Here is a 12,534-nt window from a genome sequence, read left to right as displayed (position 1 = left end):
CACTCTGAAAAATTAGTGGTATTCTGCAGAGTGCTTGTTCAGCCTCCCATACCTGTCGCCACCTCTCCTTTGCCCTGCCAGCCGTACTGCTAGTGCTGGCAGGACTCTTACCCAGCCAGGCTCACCAGGCAGGCAGGACCCTGCATCAGCAGTGCAGTCAGCTCTGCCCTGGCTCCCAAGCACACCAGTCCCAGAAGCACTGTGCAACAACAGCCAGGCTGCTTCTTCAGGGCCAAGACAGCTTCACCAGGTACACTCCACACCTCAACATTTGAAGTGGGCTTCAGATATAGTAATTTATAAAAACTTAAGTCAAGGAGCAACAAACTCAGTTATACAACATTTTATTCTAAGAAATAACTGAATAAACTAAAGAGAGGAGAAGAAAGCTGGCAATCCTCCTTCCCTTTCTCTGAGTCCTTTTTATTCCCAACTCCACTGCTCACACATCTTAGATATCTACCTGATATCCTCACTATCTTTTTGTCTCTTCTACAGCCTTTCTCTTTCTTCTAGTACCTTGTCTTAATTTCTTCTCCACAAAGTTTTCTTCATCTTTCTCAAGTTAGCCAATCTCTAACTTCTCACAGTATTTCCTTTCTTTTGATCTCCAGCACTGCTGTCTGGGAGATAACCCACATAGAGACCTTCACAGCTGACTAATGTAGTCACCAGCACTGCTCCTGAAAAGAAGAGGGACTTTCAGCGCTCCTTTACTGCTGTTGCCTTCACTCACTGTAAAGAAGGAAGCAAGCAGGCTTTGCCTGCAACTCTATGCCACTTTTTGTAAAATTTGTCATTCCCACATAATAGATCTTTGCCTGGTAGGCACTTAACATCTTTTCTGCCGGTTCTACTACTGTCACTTTTCTGGAGTTGAAAACTTCTATAAAACACAGTGCTAGTGGCAACAGATAACATTCTGAGTGCAGATCATTCATCTCCTTCAGATATCTTTAGAAATTTCCTCTGTCTACGAATTCCTACTGTTTCTAAGTGGACAACCAGTAGTTTTATGAAACAGGAATCAAACAGGTTCCATTCTTCTATTGAGAAAATTTGGTTGGCCAACCGAAAACAACAAAAAGATGACAGAAAATATTCATGACGAATTTTCAGCCAGAAATGCTACCTGGACAGATGGTGAATTTGTTTATTACATCTGCAGCTGCCACCAGCCTTGGTTTACCTGTTGATGGCCTGCTTCACACGTTTTCCCTATTCCTTTATTTAACATACCAGCTTTTAACCTTTTTGACCTTCAGCCTGCTCAGTGAAACTATATCCTTAAATTTTGTTTGGTTTATTTTAAACACAAGCTAATCAATACACTTTTACCTTTACTACAGAGCATTTATATTTTAAATTCCACTTAAAATGTACTTGGCATCCTATGACTAATCTCAGAGAAGTGGCTGGTGTAGATTGCTTCAGGCAGTAACAGCTTTAGTTGCTACTGTTAAATTTATCTTCAATTGTGAATCAAAACCTTTAGGAAGGCAGCTTATTCCTTTATAGTGATAGGAAATAGGAACTAACTTGAGATAGATCTCAACAGCTAACACTAAACACCGTCTTGCCTGTATGTAGTTGAAAAAATATTTTTAGCTTGGAAAAACGGTGACCCACACGTAAAAAGTTCATAATCATTTCTGTTAACAGCGAGATCTTTCAGCCCCCAGCTTAACAGAGATAGTTTATGAACTTCACTAAAAGAAATACTCTTTGCATAGGCAAAATAGCAGAGATGTTTTCATATTCTTATAGATGAGGAACTAGTTAAGTTAGTAATTTTGCACATACTGAAGGTCAATGGAAAATGTTGCCTATGAAATTAATTAATTATTCTCTGATATTTCTGTCTGAGCAGCACCCCCGGTTAATAATGTATTTCTCACAGTTAGTGACCAAGTTACTCACCTTACTTTGTTCTCACATATAATGCTTCCAAAAGAAAGTTACTACAGTAACTAACTGTACACAAATATATATTTCATTAACTACTTAAATCTTCTTTTCTTCCTTCCATCTGTCCTATTCTTCTTATTGTCTTAAAAATGGTGTATTAATGCAAATACTCACATTTGCATTTTGTTCTCCCTTTTTAGGACAGCAGTTTTCTATCAGAGTTCTCATTTTTTGCCGGGTTTCTTCATCTCAGTTATTTCTTTTCTAAGGAACACAATAACTGCTAGTACTCTGAAAAATCCACCAACATTAAGAAAGAAAAAACATCCTGGCTATCACATGATGGAGAATCACAATTTTGTTTTTCCCCTGACTTTGATGGTCAATAAAACAGTAATATTAACATTTAAATATGGTTCATAACCCTCTAAGTTGGCATCTCACTGATATAAATCGGACAATAACACCTCTTCTACCTGTTGTTTTGAAATTTGCACACTCAGACAAATATCACAGCACCTTTACATTAATTTCAAGGTTTTACTCAATCATAACTTTACACTTACAAATAAAAGACAAAAAATTGGGGCAATTGCAGGACACATTATCACCATCCATAGAACATGTCAGGTTGTTCCCTATTTCTCTGTTCAAAAAAACAAAAATTCAGTTAAGTGATTCTTTGTAAGCTAGAGAACAAATTTGCATGGGAAGTGCACAGCTTTCCTCATGACTAAGAAAACTGCTCTTGCATCCAGATGACTTATCTCCACTGCTTGATCCTGCCAAGGAAAATCAGATGCATAAAAGACAGTTGATTAGGGTAACAAATAATAGTGAAAATAACCAGAACTGCTCCTAAGAAAAAAGATCTGTAGTCATGCAGACAGAATTGCAGCCTCCAAACAAAAGAAAATTAAATGCATGTCTGTATAATGCACCATCTAGTGCAATGTAGAGACAATTAAGCTGGTTCCAAATAAACTTAAGAATTCTCAAACACAGGACTTTGTCTTTCCAAGGCAAACTTATTCTGCTGAGAAAATAGGTTCATTAGCTCATGGTTTGCTATGTGCTGTCATGACTAGGCTGTGTTTAGTACCCAGGTAACTCACCCTCACAACATACTGCAGTGCATGAACATGGAGACAAAGTTCATTTTCAATAACCTGTTTCCTTCGTGCATTCTTGATAGAACATCAGCACCACCTGAAATGAACCACCAGGGAAGAACTTTCATTCGTACAGAAGATGTCTTTGATGGACCCCTTCAATTGATACCGAGTGTATGTGGAAAGCAGAAACTACCTAAACAGTTTGTGCCGCTGTCTGTCATTAGAACAAAAAAGAAATATATTTATGTGCCTTCTTTAGGTGTAGCAGCCTAGTGCATCAAGTCTGAAGGTACATTTCAATAGAGCCTAGCTAACTGAAAATGTGTTGTTTGCTTACAATATTTCATTTTATTAAAACAGAGAAATTGTAAGAAAGTTGTCAGGAAGTTAATACTCTGTATTTACCTTAAATCTGGTTAAAGTCAGGCAAAGGTCATTCTCATCTTTCGTTCTTCCATCCCTTGGTCTCCAGCCAGTGACACACTAGGCCTGGATTGGTTTAAGTGTAATAGCCACCAAAAAGGCTGTTCTGCAGTTGGATATTGTGAAGTACCAGGGCAATGTGGCTACACTGGCTTCCCTGTCACTTTTAGCAGGAATAATTGAATATTGATTATGACACTTTTGTAGCTTTCTTGCACTATGAACTTATTTTAAATACCTATAGTAGGAAGCAGGACATACACCACAACCTAGTATTCTTGTTCCCCACCATACCCACTGAACCCTGTGTTACCGCGAGCTCCTTCCCTCATCTTTGGACTGAAAGCAGGGCCAGAAACAGTGTTATGAGTCTCGTTTTAAATTATGTGTGTGGGACGGACTAGCCTGTATGTTGGTACTGACAAACAGGCAGAAACTATTCCTTCCTTCTACCCCTTCCAACATTAGTACAGTCCCTCTCCTCTACCTACCTCCCTGCTGTTTGTCACAAGACAAACTTCATTGTCAGTCAGATTTGACTGCAGCTGACCAACGGGTTGAAAACTCTTAGGAAAAGAATAGCAGAGGACTGGGCATCCAGGCAGACAACAGAATCACACCGCATTGTGTCAGGAGGAAAGCAGGCCAGGACTCAACTGATGCCATAAGAAATTGATAGGTATGTTTTGTGAATTAATTGCAAAAGTGTGAAAGCTATAGTACCCTGGATTTGAAGCAGCTGCTGTATTTGCAGTGTCCGTTTAGATATTCTAGTTTGGATTTTATGCATTAAATGTAAAAAGTGAAAAAGTTAAATGGGCCCATTTTGCTTACATAAATGTACACCTTGTAAATGTTTGCCATATATCACCATGTAAAGCATACAATTTATACTGTGCAAATATATTGTAAATGCATTTTCATTGCTGTGCTGTTTAACTTCTTTTTGATTAGAATAATTGTTCTGTTTCTTTCAATATAATAATGTATTATTAAAAAATTTCTACCACCAGCTTTTACTCCAGCCTGTCCAGTTTCATGTTTTCAACATGAGACTCAAGAATCTGGCTTTTATGTCCTTCTTCCTGGCCACAGTAACTGCAACTAATACATTTGCAGCCTAGCACTAAGGCATCTTGCCTGCTGTACCTGTAGCTGGCATGTAGATCCCCAAAGCTAGAGGTAAGCTATAGGACTTATGTCTCTGTACTCAGGAAGGCTGAACTGGAAGACATAGCCCCATGTACCTACTTTCATGTTAGCTGAGAGATTGGGTTTTATTGTGAGATTGTGGATATACAGTGATTGTTACAGGTATAAGTATTAAGCTATAAATCAATGTATTGTAACTAAATACAGCCTATAACTACAATGCAATCTACTCTGAACATTATGCAGTAAAATAATACCTGAGAAAAATAACAGGTATTTAATTGGATTGTGTGGATGGGGCTTTTTATAGGGGGAAGCAGCCTTCCGAATATGCACATACAGGTCTTTCAGCAAGTGCTAGTACTTGCAGGATCACCAGACAGGTCCCATGAAAATCATCAAATTGGCATAAGCATTGGAATAATAGATGATGGACTTGTTATGGGTATAAACTTCTGGTATTCAGACCAGTTGTATTTTCAAGTTTCCCTCTGTAGAGATGAGGATTAGAAAATGACCTTTAAAAGATTTTAAAATTAAATTTAAAAAAAGTTGAAGTAGCCTGGCATATGCTAGAGCTGACGTAACACAGTGACATTAGACAAGTGGCTGGGAAAGCAGATCACTTTATGGAAGACACTGTCAAGGGATTTTGGTTGTTGGGAAAGCATGGTAGTATGCAGTGTGGGCAGGAGGGGCATGTCTATGCCTAAGAGGCAGACAGAGAGTAAGAGAGTATCATCTGGGTGAGAAGTGTGCCTGAGAGAAGGCCATGTGTCCCCAGAAACAGGAGATGCCCAAGGGGACTATAAGCAAAGTTACCAGCTCTGAGTTTGTCTCAAGACTGTGCTTTTCTAAATGTTCTGTAAGCTTTAGAAAATGGGTGAAAATATTTAGCTTTCATTGTTAAATAGCAGTCAAGGAGATAGGATTGCAGAGCAAGTAAAGTTTGCTGCTCTAACTCGCTGGAGTACGCACAGCCATGAATGAATGTGCAGTGGTCTTTCCATGAGAGCTGGCCACAAAAGTCTATCAACCATGAACCACAGAATAGTTTGGATTGGAAGGGATCTTTAAGGATCTATGAGTGCACCCACCCTGCTAGGGGCAGGGCCATCTTCCACTAATTCCAGTTGCTCAAAGCTGTGTCCAGCCTGACCTTGAACACTTGCAGGATGGGGCATCCACAACTTCTCCGGGCAACCTGTTCCACCCTCACTATAAAAGATTTCTTCTTTACATCTGGTTTAAACCTACCTTCTTTCAATTTAAAACCAGTGACCTTTGTTTTGTCACTACAGGACCTGGTAAAAAGTCCATCTCCATGTTTCTTACAAGCCCCTTTAAGTATTGAGAGGCCACAATAAGGTCTCCCCAGAGCCTTCTCTTCTCCAGGCTGAATTCTCTCAGCTTCTTCTCACAGCAGAGGTGTACCACCCCTCCTATCATTTTAGGGGCCCTCCTCTGGATCCCTTCCATGTCTTTCCTGCACTGAGGGCTCCACAGCTGGATGCAGTACTCCAAGTAGGGTCTCACCAGAGTTGAGTGGAGTGGTAGAATCACCTCCCTTGACCTGCTGGCCAGCATACAATTGTCTTTCTGGGATTTGAGCATACATTGTAGCTCACGTCCAATTTTTCATCCACCCGTACTCCCAACCTCTTCTCCACAGGGCCGCTGTCAATCTATTCACTCCTAGAGAAGTCTGGGAAGACCTTGCCTATGCACTTGCATGGCCTACCCTTGATGAAATCGAGGATGCTGTGCCTTTGCTGCCTAGCCCTTCACCTCATTTTTGATTTTTGAGATGCTTGACATGCGTCAGCTGCCTCCTGTGGAGCCCCCGCAAGTCCCTGCTGCCACTGGCGTGGGGAGAGGAGCCTGGCCTGGGGGAGCCCAGTGGGGCCCGGGGGTAAGGGCACCTGAGGAGCCTGTTCTTGGCGGTGGGTTGGAGGGACAGGTGCTGCTGCTGAGGGATGAGAGCGCCCTAGGGGAGGTGTGCTGCCCCAGAAGCTCGTGGCCTTTCACTTTTGGGCCTCTCTGGAGGAGTCGGGAGAAAGGGTGCGTCTGAGGAGGGCACACCCATCCCCAGGGGGACAGCTGCTGGACGCAGTGCCTCGGCACAAAGCCTGCGTCCGAGGGTCCGCAGCGCAGAGCTGCGCGACACCAGCGAGGCGCCACGAAGCAGCGTCCGTCTGCGTGGGAGCCCGGCAGAGGCCGAGAGGCTGGGTGGGGCCGGGCGGCCATTTCACTGCCGTCTCCATCACACCCGCAGCCGCGGGCCGCAGCTGAGGCCACCGTTGCCGGGGTGACCGGCCAGCGGCGCCCCCGTCCCCGCCGGCACGCCGAGCCCCGCCCCGCCGCCGCCCCCGGCCAATCGGAGGGGCGGTGGCGGCGGAGCGAGGTTCCCTTTGTTCAGCCGTTTCGGGGGCCAGAGCGGGCTCGGGCGTAGCGCTGCGGAGGGAGAGGACGGGCTGCTCCCTCGCCACTCCCCTGCCGCCCACTCCCCTGCCGCCGGGCTCTGGGATGGTGTGGGTAGGTGTCCGGGCTGCGAGGGGCGGGCTGGGACGTCCCATCCCCGGCCGCCGCGGCCAGCCCGCGAGAGGGGGGCCGGGCCGGGCCGGGGCGGTCAGCTGCTGCCGGGGCTGCCCGGCGCCGCGGGCCCGGCCGGTGTCAGGGGCCTCCGCGCCGCCGCTGGGAGGGGAGCTGTGGGGGCCCGGCCGTGGGCTGCACCTTCCCGCCCCGCCGCTGCCGCGGGCTCTGCCGCCTCATGCCGATGGATGGATGGATAGTGGTTGCGTGGGTGGCGGGCGGGCGGCCGGGACGGGCGGCGGCCCGAGGGGCGGTCGCGACCTGAGGGCCCACGCGTGGCCTGAGGGGCCGAGCACGCGCCACCTGCACCGCCCGGCTCCTCCCGCTGCTGCGGCTGGTGCCGTCCCCGCCGCCGGGCCGCGGAGTCCGGCACTGCAGCGCGCCGGGAAGTGGCAGCCGGCTCGGGATACAGGAGCATGGCCGTATTTCCTGCCTCGTTTTCTGGAGTGCGTGGGGTCCCAGCTGTGCAGATTTGGCTAGATGGGATAATTTCCAAACACATACACACACACACACCCCACCACCACCACCACTACCCCCCCGCGAAAATGAGAAAGGAGGGAAAACTTGTTTCTGTTTTGTATTTTTGTTAGCGTGCTTAGGGAGGTTGTTCATTTAGGTGCTCCGTGGAAATAGCCAGTGGAACTGGCAAAGCTTTCGTGGAGTAACTGCACAAAGGGGAGGATTGCTTTTCGAGTTGGTATAAGTAGCTTGATTAGTCAGTAAGATATTTGTCTCCTTGCTGTGAAGGTAATAATTCTTCTCAGCTGAATTTCAGTGCAGGACCCGAGAGATCCTCCAACTGTGAAGATTGTTCTGCATTGTATTCTGGCCATCACAGCTTCATAACTTCTTTGCTTGCCTTCTTGCACATTTAAGTAGTCCGTAATGTGGTATTTGAATACTTCACAGGTGTTCTTCAATCCTTACTACACTCATTGAACAAAAAGTTGACTTGTGTCCCATCTGTACATGAGTAGTTGAACAGAAAAAATAATCACATGCCCACGATCTTATAAGGAGCCTTTGATAGAAATGGAAAGTAAGCCTGTAAGTCCTCATTCTGCGTCTGCTGTGTGAACTGTAGTTATTTTTGTGTTATATGTGGGAGGTTGGAAGAAAGGTGCCTACAACTGGGAAGAATAGTTTCTATATGATCAGAATTACTTTAGAATGTGTTTCTTAAAAATCTAGCTAGCTAATATTGAAAGCAGTGTAACACAAAAGGATGCTTTTGCAGGACCAAAAGCAAGGATAAAAAAGCAGTTTATCAACTGTCTTTCTCTTAAAGGAGTAAAACTTTGGTTAGAATTAATATAACTAAGGACAATGTTTACCATTGCATACAGGTAGGGATGCACGTTTCAGTGACCTCAGAAACTAACACAGATGTAAGCACAACTGAGAAATAGAGTTAAGCCTGTCTTGTGACAGGAAGGTGAAAATAACATTGATGGTTTTATGAATGTAAGCTTGTCTTGGACTATCTGGCATACCTTTCTATTATATTTATTTAAAATGCTGTTTAGGAGTTCTTGTATGTGGATATTCAAGAGAAGCCAGATATGTGTGCTAAATTTTAGATACATCGTGGCAACCCCAGGGACAGAGCTACCTTATAATCAGGTGATAGGTGTGCACAGAGCTGTCCAGCAGACTGGCAGAGCGGGAGTAGAGTATAATTCAAGTTTCCTTCCCATTCCTGCTTCAAGCACACCAAGATGCTGTGGCTACAAAGGAGGCTGGCAGAAGGCCAGGTATAATCTTCCTTCGTTGAAGCTGCTGTTCACGATCTGTACAGTTTGAAAACTGGGGCTGAAATCAAGATAGATTTTTATCCTTGAAATGTCTCATTGATAGAGATGTTCTTTTGTAGACCTAGTGTTGTTGTTGCTGTCAAAATAATTTGTACAGGTTTGTGAAATTGGTACGCACTGATTAGTGCATTATTGTCAATAATTGAAGGTGTGCCAGTGACATGCAACAGGGGAAGGATTTTTTGTTTGCTTGTTTTTTAAAGGGTAGAACTGGTTTTCCATTATTTTCATGCCTTAATTATGTTGCAACTTTGATTAATTTTGACCACAGAAATTAATTTTACCTGTTAATTCTGTTCCAGAATCCATGAACATTTAAACACATCTAAAACATGTAGTATGTTTTGATCACCAATTCCACTTCTTTCCACTCTTTTCTAGTACTGATTTGGATAGTTTAGGTAGGTTTTCTATATGTTGATAGACTTCAGATATATATAATAAAGTATTACTTATTATATGTCTTCTTTTATTAGATATCTTTTTAACATTATAAATATATTCATATAGCTATAGAATGCAATTCACACTGAAATTGTATCTATTTTTTAATCTGTCATTGATAGATACATACTTGTGTAGATTCAGTGTTGCTGGGTACATAATTGTTAATGTGTGTACACATGGATGCCATGGAATAGGGCATCTTTTAATGGTATGTTATGAAATAAACTTTTAAATGTCACTTTTAGCCTCTAGAAGGTTGTCCTTTGCAAACCAGACTCCAGAATGAAAATTAAACAATTTAAAATATTCCCTGATCATTTTCTGTGTACTGAATTCAAAATACAAAATTCTGAAATTTTGAATTTGCATATATATATATGTATGTGAGTCAAATCTGAAATGAGACATAAAATCAATAAAATTGATGTTTAAAGGAAACTTGGTCTTTAAATATTGAGTATAAAATAGAAAGTTACTCTTAAATTATTCTTCTATTAAATTAATTTTGTAGAGCATTTTCTACAAGCCATTGTGAGATACCCTTAAATGTCCAAAACGTGCTGTTTCTGATGAGCCTGACGTTAAGTGCATTAATTTAAATAATAGATCAATGCTAAATATAAAAGCAGAGGAAAAGGCAAGAAAGAATGGTTTTGGCAGGGAATAGAAAATAGGTAGCAGTTGAGTAGGTACAAAGACAGAAGAAAATTCTTACTGTATTAGAATCCAGAAAGGACATTTGCAGAAATTATGGTGAGGTACCAGAGACCACAGTTTCCAAACCTAGTTAGTGGTTATATGATCAGCATCAGTAACTTCTGGCATCCAGGGTCATGTGCTTTCCTAACGATGCAAAAGCAGAACCTTACATATGGTTCCCAGCTTTCCTACTGCATGTTCCCTCTTCAAAGTTAGCGTTGTCCAATGCTCACACTTAACCTTCTGTATTCATTCATGCACCCACAGAAGCTTACTCTTAATTTCAGACGTCACCTGCGTCCTTTGTCCTGTACACACCCAAATCCTGAACCTTCACTTTGAATAAATACAAAGCAGAACCTTGGCTTCCCCCGTGTGCATGTTCTTATTTGACCATGTCTTGGTCTTCCTGTATCCTGAACCAGAAGTGCTGATCTGCCCTGGCAGCAGGTAGAGCTGTTCATTATTGTTGAATGCCAGTGGTGGCTGCGATAGTTCCAAACTGTTTACACAGGCTTTACAGGACCTAGGACTTACTAGAAGTTACTTGTGTTGCTTGTATAAAAGCAGTGAGACACAGAACCTGTGGCTTGGTTCAATATTTAACATACCATGGAAGCAGACACGAGTGGCTTGTGCACTAGAGTTTGGTTGCCTCTTTTATGAGAAACAAGGAAAAATCAGTAGCAGACAAGTGTGGAGAGGCAAGAGTCTAATTCTCATCAGAAACCAAAAAGCACAAGTCTGGTTTTTATACCAAATAAGCTAAATCAATGCAAAAGTCCAAATAGATACCTGTGTTTTAGTGTGGTTTATATCAGTTGAGCCCAAGTCAGTTGCTCGGGATGGGGGGAGCATAAGCCAACGTTGAATTGAAAGAAATTGTTTTGCACAGGATTTTCTGAATTGACGTATAGGCAAGTTTAAGCTAAATTAGCCTAACTTTCTTGTGCAGGCAAGCCCTGAGCTACTTGGCTGGAAATCAGGAGTGACTTCACTGCACTCCGTTAGGTATGTAAGGAAGAAGTAGAAGCTTCAGTTGTTGAATCTGGCTCGTAAGAAGTAGTTCAAACAAGATGAGGTTTGAATGGAGCTTTTGAACAAATGAGAACCAACTGCATTAACAAGAACACAAGCGTCATGTTATTATAGTCTTTGCTTGTGTGTGAGAAACCAGTTTAGCACAAGGCTGAAAACACTGGAGTCTGAAGCAGTGGTGCTTTTGGAGCCCCTTGGAAAAGGAATTAAAGTAAGCCAACTGATGAGAGAAAATGGTTGGTGTAAAAAAATTTTAAAATGTATGGTTGTTTCATGATGCTCAAAGAGTATACACTAGTGCAAATATGTGTGTGTTTGTTAAAATCTTCTAACCTTTTGTATGTAAAAATCCAGTTTAGGCACGCTACCAAGTGACTACAGACACCTTCACTTCCTAAATCCTCCCCCTCTCTGTAGAAGACTTTCTATGGTCTTCCTCTGTTTCTTCATTTAACTGGGTAGGATGCTATAATTTCACACAATTCTTTGCTTCTGGAGAATACCCTATTCTCCCAGAAGAGAACTCTATTGGTTCTCTGAGCCAATGAGTACTTGTAATATGTTTTACAATTTATGGTGAATACATGCCTTTCAGTTTAGCAAGGAAGCATATTTTAGGTTAGGCACTATCTGTTCTAGTGATTCTCTTAAATTCTTGGTGATCACACAGATTCAGAATAGCAAACAAAAATTAAGTACAGCACAGTTGGCACTATTCACAGCTTCCTTCATTTGCAATGTATGTTTCAAGGTAGGCTTTATTTTGTCTGCTGCTTCCATTTGCAGTCTTTTAGTGGGTTGGAAAAGACGATACTGATAGGGGAATTCTGTGAGAAAGAGGTTAATCTTGCATGTAACCACTTAAAAGCTTATTTTTTTGTTTAGTAATTGTACAGCATGTTTGAAGGATGAGGTATGTAGCTTCATATATTTTTTTTCTAATCTAAAAGAAACCTGGGTTTAGTATTTTTTCCTTTTTAGAATAGGGATTTTTATATTGGCGCATGAGATTGAGGATGATTATACGTTGAGATTACTGCCCTTGCTTTGTTTCCTTTACCCTAGGTAACAGGACTAATGGATCATAGTGAGGCTTTGATAAAAACAGCTCCACTGGGGTGGGACTCTCCCATATATTTTTTTTATTTTTTTTTAAAGATAAAATAAGTTAGTGCAGCCTTTTGAGGATCTGCTGGTAGGTTTTGCTTTGGATAAACATATTTCAGGATGTTTCTAAATTCAGAAGTAAAGCAGATTTAATTGGAAATAAGGATGTTTTAAAACTTCTTTACCACACTTACTTCTTGAAGCACTGGAGAAAGAGTATACCCCTGAAAACAAGT

Source organism: Falco punctatus (assembly GCF_963210335.1).
Source record: "Falco punctatus genome assembly, chromosome: Z".
NCBI lineage: Eukaryota > Metazoa > Chordata > Aves > Falconiformes > Falconidae > Falco > Falco punctatus.
This window is presented reverse-complemented; position numbering follows the sequence as displayed.